The following is a 13259-nucleotide window of genomic DNA, read 5'->3' as shown; positions in this document are numbered from 1 at the left end:
TCCGACGCCGACGGATTCCTTTCCATTACGAAGATTGCGGGGTCGTTTCTTCCCCGGACGCGGACCTTACCCCGGGCCGAAAATCTGCGGCGGTATCGGCGCGGACGGACGATATCTCCCGCACCGCGAGCGTATCGTCGTGCGTATATAGCAGCCAGTAAAACGCTTTACGAGCATCCACTGGAAATTAATCAAAATCGATAACCGTGTGCTCGCTCGCTCGCTCGTGCTCGCGCCTTCCGCGACGCCGAAAGCGACGAAAGCTTGAAAAAGGAGCGAGGGCGGCAGGAGAAGCCGCGAGCGAGGCCCGAGCGATAGCCCTGCATGTACATCCACGTGGGGATCGTAAAAGGGGTGTCCCACCTGCGATACGATAGCTCGCCAGTAAAATTTCGGGGGCGCCTGTTTACGGTTGCCAGGGAAACACGCGAGCACAGCCGTGTGTCGCGCGGAGGATTCTTCTCTCACCGGCGCCTCTCCCGGCCCTCTCGACAATAATTCCGCCGCCGTCCTCCGGCCGGGTCATCTCGTATGATCGACGTGCCGAGCGAGCGTGCCCGTAAAACGATCGCTCGTTCAAGCGCCGCGTAAAGTATCGAATTCATTTTTCGTACGCCCGAACGACACCGGTCGCATTTAGAACACGCGCGCGCGCGCGCGCGACGACGATTTCGGCGCCAGGGCGAAGAGGTCGAGTTGAAAAATCCACGGAGATCGCGGGAGCTTTTGTCTCCTCGATAATGTTTCGACGATCGATAAACAGCCCGAGATCGCGCGAGTTTACGATTTCCTATGCACGGACCTGAACGTCGGGTGCGCGTGGCTCTCTCCAGTTGCCACGGAAACACGACCGCACGGTTACTCCTCCGCGGTTACCTGCGACAATACACGAAGGGGTTGCCGGCCTAACCGGTATCCCTCACACGCTCGTGCATTCACGCCGAATTCTGCGCCGCAGAATTTCGCCGGCGGACGACCGGCGAAATCAAGCAAACGACGAGCGTGCGTGAGTTCCCCAATTAATTTCCTCCGCGCCAACCCTTCGCTTACTTTCAACGGCGTAATAAGGTCCGACGTTGAGAGCGGCCCGGCGACGAATTTTCGATTATTCCCCCGAGCCCGTGTGAAATTCCATCTTCTTCGTCGTTTTCAGCGAAGAAATTTATAGACGGAGCTTTTTAGCGCGCTCGGTGTGTCAACCTCGGAGCGATGGAGAATTCATCAGAGGGGATCCCGCGTCGTTGTTTTCCCCGAAAGGAAAACCAACGGCGTTGATACGGCTGAAATTAATTAGCGAGCTCGTTCGCACGTCGGTACTCGCGCGCGCTCATTGTTGCCCCGACTCGGCCGGCTCGATGAAATTGCGAAATAAACCGGCGATTTTAGCAAGGCGCACGGCGGAATAGCGGCTCGATAGGGGGGAGGGGGAGAGAAAAAAGGAGGGAACGAGAAGTTTATCGCGGTAGCGTACGCACAGTGGCTATAAACGGCTACGGAGCGTGAAAACTCTTGGCTCCGAAGCCAATGTTCTTTCTCCTTGAGCTAGTTGGTGGCCGCCTTCGGACGTTGCACCGATCCGACGTTAAACGCTGCCAGCGACATAATGTCGCGCAGGTAAACGTCATCCTACGCCTCGCACGTGCTCAACGTCTCTCGCGCATTTTCGACACGTCTCCGCTCCTGCCACTTCTGCGTAACGCCTCACGTATTCCCGTCGCGTAAACTATACACCAAACGATTCGAAGGAAACCCTGTAACGAGATCCTAACCCCCGGGNCCCCCCCCCGGGGGGGGGGGGGGGGGCGACTTTATGTTCTCGAACGTAAGCTTCATTTCACACGCGTTTCCTCTTCATTTTCTTACGCGAACATGTCACTTGGACTCTTACACGGCAGTTATGCGATTAAGAGAAAATCGCAAAAACACAAACGTCATTTTTCGACGTTTTTATGAAAGTAAATGTTCCGTATGCTTCGCCGTAAAAATAATCTATCCTTGTGATTGTGCAAATACCACAGCGCGCGTTTGAAAAGTCTCTTACATTCACTCATGTTAATAATTTCCAGTGGAAGTGAAAAAAATTCCATTCCTTTACTTCTCCTCTCGCGGACTTTTGACGCGCTATCGTTTGACAGCATCAAGCTTACGCGGATGTGGTAATAATATTATCCGTAAACTCGTGTGAGTTTATATGGTTTGTGAAACTTATCGGCCGATACGCGGGTGATATTGTCAGCGAAATCTCATTGGTACATACCCTAATGAAGCGTATATAATCGGATCGTATTTGAAAACGCGAGGCACCAGGGCTGCGATCAAAACTGATAGTAACATTTCCACTCTGCGGGGCGGAGGGGGACGGGGAGTTTCCAGGAATCGCCGCTTATTTTTTATGACTTTTCACGCGATAATAATTACGCAATCACAAATCGTTGCTGCATGATATGTTTGGCATACGTCGGCTATGGCAAGATGTTTCATTTAAACGCGCCTGATCGACGATTGATTTTGCACTAAACAAGGAAGTTACCGTCGAGATCGCGCCTGCACGCGCTCGCCGCGATCTGACATTTTCGCAGCCTTTCACCGGGTCGTTGCAGATATTACAGCCACTGCGTGTTGGCTACCGTCAAAGGAGCAGAAATGTTTGTCCAGAATGGAGCCCAAGGACCTCGGTCGGTTCGACGTCCCCGATTGCGCAATATTCGCGCGTATCTAACGTCGTTTTATTGCACCGGTCAATAATCCAACGTCTTCGCGGCGTTGCTAATCGTGCCTCTTCGTTACGTTCGCGCGGAGAGAATGAGAAGACGCGTGAAAGGAGAACGAGCCGGACGTATCGGGACTGTCGACGTTTGCGCACGTGTAACAACGTTCTCAAGAGCGTGTAGTGGTGCATAATACGCACAGGCCGCCACGTGACGAGGGATTTTATAATTTTACCAGTCTTTAATGCCAGTTGCGAAGCGAGAGAATACTTCCCGACGAATTAGGAATTATGTAAAGCGAGGCGCGCGGGAAATGAATTTTGATAATGCCGAAATAGAATTGCTCCGCGGAAAAAGGATCAGCTCCCACAGCTAAAAATCTAGAAATCAGCCTTCACAAGTAAAAATTAGCTATTCGTAATGCAACGGAAATCTAGTTATTTTAGCTGATTTTCTTATCCTTATAGCTGGTTTTTATCTTCCACAACTAGAAAGTAGGTCTAATAACTAAACTTCGGTTATATTATACGAACGGTTAGTTGCTTTCTTCCAAGACAAAAAAGTTGTTGATTTTTACCTATGAATAAATATTATTGGTGAAAAAGTCATTGATGAATTCGCAATTAATGGAAGCCGAAACGGACGCATTCGGGAGGTGGAAGTGAGTTTTACATGCAAATCATTCGTGTTACCACGTGCGCTCACGCGGTGGAAGGAAGAACGCAATTTGGCAACAATTCGGCCAACTGGCCATCAGGCCCGGAAACCGCAGCAGCTGCGTCAATCCGGTGCGCAATATGCGCCGTTAAATCTTCCGGAGTCGTGACGTCGATCGTTTCTGAAACAATGCGCGAGCAAAAATGAAGAACGCTTATCGCGCGGGATTAAATTTGACGCAATTTTAACCGCACGCTTTGTAACCACAGATTCGCGAGAGACTGTCCGTTTCATTACTCGACGCGTGGATAAAAAATGTATCATTTTTTGACAGGAATGACTTATAAAAAATAGAAAAAAATACAAAATAAATTCTGTCTCTCTTAAATTAAAAAAACACAACTATATTTGTCCGCTTATTTTAATCGTATATCATTTTGAGCGCTGTTTGCGAAACTTTGAGAAATTATTCTCGTATTGTCGAGACCCGTCCGCCAAGAAAGACGATCGTCAACGCGAGATATGACGCGAAATGCAAAAAACGAAATATCGACGAAATATAGCGTAGTGCCGCGCTCGTAAATCCGCCGATTTAACTTCGCACGACATCCGCGCCCCGGCGAAGAGTCGCCTTCTCCCCTCCTGCACGGTCGCCTCTCTCTCTCTCTCTCTCTTTCTCGCGAGCTCTCTCGAGTACTCGATGAACCGGTGAATCCGCGAAAGAGGGAAGGAGAATCATCCCCCGTTAATGCCGAAGTAATGACTGGGGTGGCAACGTTGAAGGACCCTCGACGATCCGCCATTGCAAGCGCTATCGTCCTCCCGCTCGCTCCTTATCCTCTCTCGCTCGCTCTGGCAGCCGCGTTTCCTCGCCCTCTGCCAACTTGCCACCCCTCGCCGCTTCCTTTGACAGCGGGGTTGGACGACACGCGTGTTCCGCACAGCCCTGTCAATCATGGTCAGCGGGAGGTGGCGCACGATAGGCCCTGCAGCGCCAAAAACTAAAATCGCCAACCCCGAACGGGCGACCCCCCATTTGCATAGAGATTTTCGGGAGAGCTTTTTTTCCACCGCGCCACCGGTCGACCACGGGGTGCACGCCGTGCGATCACGTCGATTTCTCTTCCGGAGTCCTCCGGACGAAAATTACCGACTTCAACGGTCACCCGGTATTTAACCATCGAGACCGACCGACCGGTCGTGAATCGTGTGAAACCCATCAATACCGTTCGAAACGGAGACTACTACGTCCTGTCGTTCCCAAACGCGCACGCGTAAATGTGTAAGAGCGCGTTTCGCGGGGCACGCCGGAGCAGTTCGCGAGACACGAATGCATTACGCTAGTGGCGTAAGTATATGTCACGTCAAAGTATTCCTTATGTACTCGCGCTCGTACAGAATTACATAATTACCGATACTTACGCCCAACTTTCTCTCCCTGCGTTACAATATTTAAGCCATCGATCGAAGGCGGCACGCAACGCTCGCGTTTTGTAATCAACGCCGGCGGGCTTTCGCTGCACAGATTTTGCGTATGACGTGCGAAAACACGTGGAATGCGGGAACGAGCGATCGAGAGAGAATCGAGCGTCCCGTTTACGTGTGCGGGATCGCGTTTGGAGAAACGATTAAAAGCGAATTCGGGTTAAACGCCGATATAACGGGAAAGTATCTCGCTCGGTAATGGGGTAGCTCGGTCGAACGAGGAGATTAATCGCGAAAGAAATCGAGCGGGACAGGGGGTGAAACGCGCGGGCGATGGACGAAGATACGACGCGAAATGTACGGCGGCTCGTCACGAGAAACGCCGCGGCGTTCCACGTACGAAAAGTTCGTGTTACGGCGAGTGCTCTAACGGCGCCACGGCGGAGCTAATAAAAATTTGTCGGCACGCGAATGGCTTGTAATTACGAGTTGCCCGCGTATATCATGCCAGTGTTCCCGCTGGGGCGATCGAGTCATCGCCCGGTGGTGTAACGCAGAAATTAAGGGGGTGTCGATCGCGAGGCATCGATTACCGAAGACTCGAATTTGGGCAACGGGAGGAGAGCAGATCGACGAAATTCAGCTGCCTGGCAATTTTGCGGTGGAATTGTGCCTATGCGCCTTCCGCTATATTTCATTCGTGTAATTGCGGGTTTCGAAATCTAATTCTTGTCCAACGTACGTTTCTCCTACATCGAGAAAAGGGATTATTCGGGGGAAGAAACGATCGTCACGCCATGCCATAATTTCAAGATGTATCGAAATTATACAAGAAATATCTTATGCCGTGGAGTAACGCCTGACTTTAATCTCACCGTTAGAAGGTTAAAGACATGCGCCACTGTAATTCCGAAATTTCTTTATAATAATCTCGCACCTTCGCAAGATAACTTTTCTTATCCCGGGCGAACGTTGCCGCCTGACGTATCGCGGGAAAAGTATTGAACGACAAGTTTACATTGCTAATGCGCTCAACCTCGTGTGAGAGACGAAATAAAAATTTCCATTCTCTTTCGCACTTTCAATTTCAAACGCCGTAGTGCATTTATCTAGCTACCTTCTGAGATTTTCGCCGTAACGGCGATGTGTGTGTCCCGCCCTATTTATAATGTTACCTCGATGTTTCGAAAGTAGCCTCGATCCTTCACCCTGTCACTTTTAAATTCGCCTAAGGGCATCAATCTCGGGGGACGTCGACGGCTTCCGCGGCGTCGCCTTTGACGCTGATTCCACCTCGAATCTTTCTCGCGAGGAAACGAGCGGCTTATGGCTCTCCATCTTGGGAGCCGGGAAATGTCCCGTAAGTCATGCACCTTCATATCTGCTACCGTCTCCGCGCTGCATTACCCTTCCTTCCGTATGCATACAAGGGCGAGATAACGCGCAAGAACGGCCCAAGTAACGCGATACCAAGTCTCAACCGCGCGCTTCACTCGGATGAGCAAACGATGAGATCACTCGCGGGAATTCACGTCAGCGCCGATTTCTCAAATGAGTGGAAACGTGTCGCACGTGGTGTTCGTATCCCGCACGAACGGCCGGATCGCGAGCACCGGAAGGAAAGGAAACGAGTTCAAGGCGGTGCGCGCAGATGTTCGACAATCTCTCGAGTATGTCGATGAACGCGAGCGGGTCTCTAAAAGCAAAAAGCAGCGCGGCAGAAGGAGGACACATCAATTTTCTACGAAGCGTTTTCACGAGGCCTCTATGTATTGAGTCACGTGCTCGATCGTCAGATTGGAGGGTGGCTCGAATGAGAGAGAGAGAGCCGTCGTAGGAGCGGCCGCGGGGGTGACGTACGGCTCTTGTGGTAGCATAAAACGGCACGTTTGAATCGACGTAGCCGGCACGCGAAACGTATAATTTCGGGCAATAATTCCCGGCCACGGACGATTTGAGGCGAATCGACGCGTGCTTCCGGATGGCCGAGTCTCCCTTCGATCCGCCGGTGTACCAACACCGGGTACCATCACCGCCGGTATAGCGTGCTCCGCGCCGGCGGAGACATCGGGGAAAAAAAGGACCAGCCATAAAATTGAATCGATCGACTAAATCACCGCGAAAGATTGCCCGCGGTGCCCACGGTAAAGGACGACGCTCGGCGTAACGTCCTCGTGGATTTCGCTCCAGGTGCATTATTTTACTCGGAGAAATCGATGCCGCTCTTGTCCTTACTTTGTCACGTGTCGCGCGGGATTGCAAGGAGAATCCGTAAGACGGAGGAAATTGTTACGACGCACACAGCCGTAAAGTTTCGTAACTGTGATAACGAATGAGATAGAAGGAAATACAGCCGCAGGGTGTAATGGAGTTACGAATCTGAAACAGAAAAAAAATATAGTTTCGCCGATCAGATATGAAGATAAACGACGAGAGAAGTGCGTAGACGTGTCAATCGTTGCAATCGTTGCAATTCAACCATTTTTATCCCGAGAACTACGTCTCATTTTCCGATCGCGAGGAGTTAAACGCAAAAGTACGGAGAATTGGTAAACCTATCTTCCGGTCGGCCCTGTTTCCCCCACCGGATCCTCCGATACGGCATCCGTGTCCACCGAAACTGCACCCCCGGGAACCGCACCCACAGCGTGATCACGAGCTCCAGCAGATCTGAAATAATAGGAAGCAAATTTCCTGGTTAGTTGTACGAATATATATCAACGTACTGAGAATATGGAAGTTTGAGATCGCATATTTTTCTTTCAAACTAATAAAAAATGAGAAATGGTGGTCATACCCTAAAGATTCCCGGATGCTGCCATTGTTCAAGAAACGATCTCAGCAAGATGAACGTGAGCACGGGGTAAAAATCGGAAACTACCGTCTCCCGATGCGTTCACCCTCGCATTAAGGACTATTATGGGACGCTTGAGAAGCTTGGGAGCATCATCACATTAGTTTTCTAATGATACGAGTCCCTTTTTTTTTCACGCATGGCCACGTTACAAACACAATTTTACCAGTGACAAGTATATTCCTTTTTTCCGACGTATCAGCCTCGCAAAATCACGCACCTTAATTGTTTATTTGTATTCGAGACTCTCTCTGGAAAGGATGCCGACGATAACAACGCGCGTTGATGCGCCCAACGGAAAGCATCGTTTCGCATTCCCAGACGGCGGAATAGCTTTTCAATCTCGGTGGGCTTTTTTATTTTATTTTTTTTCCTTTTTTCGGTAAAGGGACTCCGATGAAAAATCGTGGGCGCAACGATGATCGATGCGTTCGGCGATAGAACAAGAAAGAGAAAGAGAGGAGAGAAGAAAAGACCCTGTACATATTCCCAATGCGTTATCGGGGCAGGATGGACGGACGGATCTACATCAGGGTAATCACGGCTATACGTCATACGGAAAGAGCTTATATACGCGTGTGTATAGATTCATCGACGAGTCTCTCCTTCTCCCTCTCCCTCCCTCTTTCTCTCTCTGTATTCCGCTTCACCCTCCGACGGAACATTTCTCGTGGGGGCGCGAGCAAAAATCACGGATGCTAAATTAGACGTCCGCCCCGTACAGGCGTATCCTCGCATTTGTCAGGAGGAACAAAGATCTAGTGCTTCTCTCGCGATACGGATTCGTCGGCGTATGCGTATTGAGAATTTTCAGAACCGGCCGAGATTAGACTAGCCCGATGATACGAATTAAGATCGTTGATTATCACGCCTTGATTATTACAACGAGTTAATCGATACAGGCAAGAGCGTACATATCCTAGCGTAACCCTCGGCTGGTGAAATTCTCGTACGTTTATTCAGCGACGGAAACGGGGTCAAACACGTGGTGGTGCGTATTTCAATTTCGTGCTGGACGGACCCGCCTCCATCGCCTCCGAATTCCTTTCAGCGTGTCCCGAAAAATAAAGGTGAAATAAAAGTTATAATGACCCGGGCAGCGGCGCTCCTTTATTTAAACCCGGGAAGCGAACTAGTTCCGCGCGCGGCGCAGTTTGACCTATATATACGTGCACGTGTGCGAATTTGCCGGAAGGTCGAGCGGGGCATCATCTCGCTCTTTGTCCGACAGGATCGTATGTAAATGCCCGTGCGCGTATGTGGGTATGCGTGCCGGCGCGCAATAGGGGCCCTTTAGGAGAGACCTTGGGCCCCGCATGCCTGACTGCCTGCTTCCCAGCTGTCGCTCGTCGCACAAGAGGATCCTGTGTTTCTGCCTTTCCCCTTGCGAATTATCGCGACCTTGAGTCTCTCTACCGCGTCGTCAGAAAACGGCACGTGCGGACCTCCGAAGGACGCGGGGATATATGTTCGTGCGCAATTAACGCTTGATCCTACGAACGCAAAATCTGAAACAATAACGGCGCGACAACGTCGTGCCCCAATATTTCCGAGGCATCGTCGAAGCTGAAGAAAAATGTGTCGGAAATTGTCCTCCGATAAAAAAAGAAAAAGAAAGGGAATCTGCAAGAAATCCGTCCATCGCTCGATCATGCGCTTTTGTTCGTCCGAAACAAGTCTATTTAGCGAGTTCGTTCGCTGTTATTCGAACCGTCTCTTTTAAACACTTCCGACCGTCAGTCCATGGTGTGTTCGCCGCGCGCGAATTCGAAACATGCGAGCGCGCGCCATGACGTCGTTACTTTCTTACGAGCGCGCGAGCTCAACATCGTTAAGTTGATGAAGATCTCGATCTGATCGCGGGGAGGATCCCGGCCGCTTGAAACTCGTGGGATGCCATTCCGATCGTTCTGGCAATCGGCCCGGTGCATCGTAATCTCGAGCAACGCCATTAGACGTAAACAGCTGAATCGAACGAGGAGAGATCCTTCCCTGTCGGTAGTGGCCTCTCGATCAAGCGCGTTTCTATCTATCACGCCGATCGACTCGCGCGTGTGATAAATCACCTCCTTTTATAGCGGGCATAGTTCTAAGGACGGTCATGCGTGCGGCGCGCTTAAGGAGAAAGCGGAAAAATTTCGGGTGCGAGCGGAACTTTCGATCATCTCGGCCTGAAAAATATTAGACGGGTTTTTTCGAACGATATTTGCAGGAACGCCCGAATGTATGATGTTTCGCTGAATAAAAGGAGGCGTGAGTGGAGTTAGATCGAGTACCGCGAATATCGCGGAGCATCGTCGAACGTCTTAACAAAGTCGTCCCACGACAGCGGACTTTCAGGGAATTGTATCGGATGCGCGTCTCTCTCGCGGCCTTCTACTGGACGATCGACAAAGATAGCAGAAGATATCGAGGGTACTGAAATTATGGCACGACGAACAGTCCTCGAAAGGACCCCGGGGGCATTGGATCATTATTTTCACGGAAGGCGGTTGCTCAATGGTCCGCAATCCCTCACGCGGCGATCGACGATATTACGAATCTGCCCTTAATCGGAACAGCTCGCCGAAACACATCAATTCGTTCTACAAATCGCAGCGCGTCGAAAGAAGACTCGGATGAAGATATTACGGGACGGGATTACGCAATATACGTGTACGAGACAAGTAGAAAATTAATCAGATCCTCGATCATCCCTTATATGTGTATCAGCACTTAATAAGAAAACACACTGAGGAGAAAGTACTTAATTTATCAATGAGATATGAGGTATATTTAACAGAATCTAGATCTTATTTCTGTGAAATAAATCTTATATCTCTTCTAAAAATAAATTTCTATGTACTTTTTTTCAGTAAACTGTTAAATCGAGAAACTGAGATTAAAAGTCAGAGAAACTACGCAGAAATAGAAGAGTAATTTTTTCCTTAAAAAATGTGTTTCTGTGTTAGCAAAAAAAATTTGCGGCCGAAGGAGAGGAATGAGGAATTTAGGATTTATTTGCATAAAATGTCGTTCTCGTGGAACTACCACTTGAATAATCTAAATAATTGAACGCGCGAACACGACGTCAAAAATGTCGATGTGAAAAGACGTTCCGACAGACAGAGCACGCGTCCCTTCGTACAAACTGCGCGCAATCTTTTTCTCGGAGGAAAAGACAGGATAGGCGGAGGGGTGCGAAAAAAGATCTTTCGTGAGCTAATTCGCGAGAGAATCTCTCGCGAGTCATTCCGGGTATGGGTGAAACTCCTGCGCGGCTCGTAGCTGTGAGACGCTCGGGCGCCATATCTGAAATTCTGATGCTCGGATTGTTTCGCTAAATCAAGAGAAATGTGGCCCCGGTGAGTTTCAACATGGCGAAATATCGCGCCACCCCCGTCGACGCGCCATGTAAGCCACCTTCATCCCCCCGCGTTCCTCGGGGTCGCGTGTGTGTTTACGGCTAAATCACTTTTGTTCTCGTCGGATGTCGCTCCGCTAGCAGCATTCATATTTTCACCTCCTCCTTTCTGCCTCGATGCCATCCAGAAAGATACGCAAGACATATGGTCGATTTGAAGGGAATTTTGGACGTGGGGGAAACGCAAAGACGCGACCGGCAGCCGTTCAGATTCATCGTTAATATTTATGCACTTTTCAACGTGTTACGAGAATAAATGCTATGTGAAAAATATACGACTGGCATAAAATTATGATTGCGTATTATAATCTTACACGTGCTTCTGTACATTTGTATTACGGATATTATCGTAACATTAAGATTGCGAGTCAATTTTTTATATAGCATTGAGAATTTCATAATGCCTCAATTGAAAAACTCGAAGAAATTGTAAAACACGTTAGTGATTTTTGGACGCATGTATATCAGTTTAAATCTGATTATCATTGTGATTCACGTATGTTGCGTATACATACATGCGAAAGAGAAATGTGCAGCATCCTGGGAGTTGCAAAGTTTTTCTATTACCGGGTAACAATAGGCATAGACGGCAAGGGAAGATTTGTGATCGAGATATCGAAAGAAAAAGGAGGAAAGGAAGGAAAAAGGACGTTTCCGAGAGTGAAGAATCGCCGATTTTAATGGTCCTTTGTTAGACGCGGCTGTTCGCGGCGAGGAAAAGAAAATCAATACCGAGCCTCGTCTTGAGAAGAGACCCATTTAATCCCTCGTTAAGTTCATCTAGGCGTATTATTCCCGGCGAATTTGCTTCGTCAACAAGGGTTATCAAAAAAGAGTTTTGTCCGTTCGAATTATTAATTCGCTGCGAGCGTAGCTCCGGAAACTTCTTAATTTAATTGCCACGTGATTACAAGTGTAAATCGCGTTCTAGGAATTCACACCCCGTGTGTTCCCCCCTTGCCTTCATCCATCCTTCTCTAGACAAGAATTCTCATAGCTCTTTGAAAGTGGTCGGGGGATGCACCACCAATACGTAGACGCGTTTCGTCCGACCGCCGCAATAACTCAGAGCCCTTTTTAGCTACGATCGAGGATGATTTAACGCGCATTGTAGCACTGTTCGCACGTTGAATTTATGACGATTGCGCCCTGTGCCATAACCGGTATAGCGGTAACAACCACTATCCTCGTTACACCCATTATGCTGTAACTATTTTTATGGACGCATCTTTTTACGGGTTCAAAAGCGCGAGAGATAGGGCGGGCGATGGGAACGGGAGAGAGATAGGACACTTCGACTACCTGCTCCCATTGTCTGAAAGTGGAGCAGTTCTCGAGTTCCATCACTTTATTCCTCTGCTCTCATATCTCTCTCTCTCTCTCTCTCTCTCTCTCTCTTGTTGTTCTCGATGGAGTACCGCAAAGTCTCGCTCTATAGGATTTCATGTGGTACCGCGGAAGGGCAATCCAGTTGATAGAGCTCTTTGAATTTTTTTTTTCGGGTTCGGCCGTCACGTCGAATCAACGCATTCACATTTTATACACTGGAAAAAAAAAAAATCAGGGAAAAGTAGAACCTAACGGGCGAAAACAAAGTGATTCTCCGTGCTAAATTGACACCTTTTGATAAATTCAAAGAAACGGCAGAAAACATGTTAATCACCAAAAATATATCTAACTACGAATTTGAGGAAAATAATAAAAATACACACCAGAGTAAGAAGGTTAGAGTTGAAACGGAGAAAACAAAGGAAAGGGGGGACGAGTAAGCCGCCGCAAGCGTTCCGCAAAATTGCAAATCGCGTCGCGCACATGTCGGCTCCGAAAACCGGAACGAACTGCGCGTGTTTCTCGATGCGAAAAAATTTACGGCACTTCGAAAGCGCACGCACGTACGCACGCGCGCGCGCGCGTGCAATTGCACCCGGGGCGACGAGACAAAGAAACTTACTCGGTTCGCTGAACACCATTCACGGAAGGTGCGCGCGTTGGAAAGCGGCGCGCTAATAAAACTGCGACCTTTAAACGAATTTAAATTAAGGCGGCTCGCGTACAGCGAGCGCATCTGCGGCGAGTTTATGTGGGTCAGCCCGCCGCTCTTCGCCGACTCCGTCGACCTGTCGCGTCGGTTCGAATCCCGTTTGCAATTAAATACGATGTTTATCACGCGGTCGAAAATATCGTAGACACCCCGGCATATTCGCCGCGGCTC

At 49.2% G+C, this 13259-nt stretch overlaps 1 long non-coding RNA gene across 2 annotated transcripts in view; it reads right to left on the bottom strand.

Moving 5' to 3' along the window:
- The window catches only part of LOC106744881, a 51001-nt gene that overhangs the window by 7404 nt on the left and 30338 nt on the right, over positions 1-13259 (bottom strand). Inside the window, exons 2-3 of one of the 2 annotated variants that reach the window (XR_001374493.1) lie at positions 7346-7460; positions 7026-7169 (exon numbers count right to left, since the gene is read on the bottom strand). This is a non-coding gene — a long non-coding RNA (uncharacterized LOC106744881). Of the gene's footprint in view, positions 1-7025; positions 7170-7345; positions 10443-13259 lie in introns of those variants that run through there. The other variant, XR_001374492.1, reaches the window with a different exon arrangement.

The sequence above is a fragment of the Dinoponera quadriceps genome, unplaced genomic scaffold (assembly GCF_001313825.1).
Source record: "Dinoponera quadriceps isolate SergipeBrazil2010 unplaced genomic scaffold, ASM131382v1 scaffold1308, whole genome shotgun sequence".
Classification (NCBI taxonomy): domain Eukaryota; kingdom Metazoa; phylum Arthropoda; class Insecta; order Hymenoptera; family Formicidae; genus Dinoponera; species Dinoponera quadriceps.
Note: the sequence above shows the minus strand (reverse complement) of the source record. Positions and strands in the feature narration are given on the sequence as shown.